Source organism: Lipotes vexillifer, unplaced genomic scaffold (genome assembly GCF_000442215.2).
Source record: "Lipotes vexillifer unplaced genomic scaffold, Lipotes_vexillifer_v1.1 scaffold1887, whole genome shotgun sequence".
Classification (NCBI taxonomy): Eukaryota; Metazoa; Chordata; class Mammalia; order Artiodactyla; family Lipotidae; genus Lipotes; species Lipotes vexillifer.
The window spans coordinates 417,062-418,929 of record NW_006797240.1 but is presented as its reverse complement, the minus strand read 5'-3'; positions in this window follow the sequence as shown (position 1 = coordinate 418,929).

The following is a 1,868-nucleotide window of genomic DNA, read 5'->3' as shown; positions in this document are numbered from 1 at the left end:
AAAATATATATATCGTTGTTCCCAAAGTCCACCGTCTCAATTTGGGATGATTCATTGTCTATTTAGGTATTCCACAGATGCAGGGTACATCGAGTTGATGGTGGAGATTTAATTCACTGCTCCTGAGGCTGCTGGGAGATATTCCCCTTTCTCTTCTTTGTTTGCATAGCTCCTGGGGTTCAGCTTTGGATTTGGACCCGCCTCTGCATGTAGGTCGCCTGAGGGCGTCTGTTCTTCGCTCAGACAAGACAGGGTTAAAGGAGCCGCTGATTCAGAGGCTCTGGCTCACTCAGGCCGGGGGGAGGGAGGGGTCCGGATGCAGGGTGAGCCTGCGGCGGCAGAGGCCAGCGTGACGTTGCACCAGCCTGAGGTGTGCCGTGCGTTCTCCCGGGAAGTTGTTCCTGGATCACGGGACCCTGGCGGTGGCGGGCTGCACAGGCTCCTGGGAGGGGAGGTGTGGAGAGTGACCTGTGCTCGCACACAGGCTTCTTGGTGGTGGCGGCAGCAGCCTTAGCATCTCATGCTGGTCTCTGGTGTCTGCGCTGATAGCCATGGCTTGCACCCGTCTCTGCAGCTCATTTAGGCGGTGCTCTGAATACCCTCCCCTTGTGCACCCCGAAACAGTGGTCTCTTGCCTCTTAGGCAGGTGCAGACTTTTTCCCGGACTCCCTCCCGGCTAGCCGTGGCACACTAGCCCCCTTCAGCCTGTGTTCATGCAGCCAAACCCAGTCCTCTCCCTGGGATCCGACCTCCGAAGCCCGAGCCTCAGCTCCCAGCCCCCGCCAGCCCCGGTGGGTGAGCAGACAAGCCTCTCGGGCTGGTGAGTGCTGGTCAGCACCGATCCTCTGTGTGGTAACCTCTCTGCTTTGCCCTCTGCACTCCTGTTGCTGCACTGTCCTCCAGGGCTCTGAAGATTGCCCCCTGCCACCCGCCATCTCCACCCGCGAAGGGGGCTTCCTAGTGTGTGGAAACCTTTCCTCCTTCACAGCTCCCTCCCAGAGGTGCAGATCCCGTCCCTATTCTTTTGCCCCTATTTTTTCTTTTTTCTTTTGCCCTACCCAGGTACATGGGAGAGTTTCTTGCCTTTTGGGAGGTCTGACGTCTTCTGCCAGCATTCAGTAGGTGTTCTGTAGGAGTTGTTCCACGTGTAGATATATCTCTGATGTATTTGTGGGGAGGAAGGTGATCTGCACGTCTTACTTTTCCACCATCTTGAAGGTCTTATATTGCTCTTTGAATCAGGGTGAGACATTATCCATACCATAGCGAGGAGTCTGGAGACTTTTTCTCTCTTGCCATGGGTACTATAAATTAGATGGAAATGGGTCTTGTATGTACAGAGTTCTCTGACAGACTTCTAAAAGTATCCTTTGTTGATTGTGCAGTTCCAGAGCATACGGCTTCTCTGACTTCCTGTTTAGTCTCTTGGATTCCCAAATTTTAAATGAACTGCTTACTACTGCAAGTTTCAAGCTGAGCAGTTATCATATGTAAATACATTGTTTTAGGGAACCTTAGAGAAAAGTTCTAAGCAAACAGTAATAACTACCCATAGAATCATAGAAGCTTGGGGATAGAAAGGTCATAACATGTTATCTATTTTTCAAGACCAAGAAATCATGGTAGACTCTGTTTCTTAATAGAGGATAATTCTGGAGAATGATCTGATATTTCAATGTCTCCACAAATATCTAATTTTAAATAACACTCGTTTCTTCTTTAAATATATTGTATCATGTGATTTTAGCAAAGCTTAGAGTCCAGAAGATTTCTGACTTGTGAATGAGAGTAGGCATGTGATGTCTAGTGCTGAATTTGAAGTTAATACTATTTTACAGTGTCTACACTTTTTCGTCTCAACTCTTTCC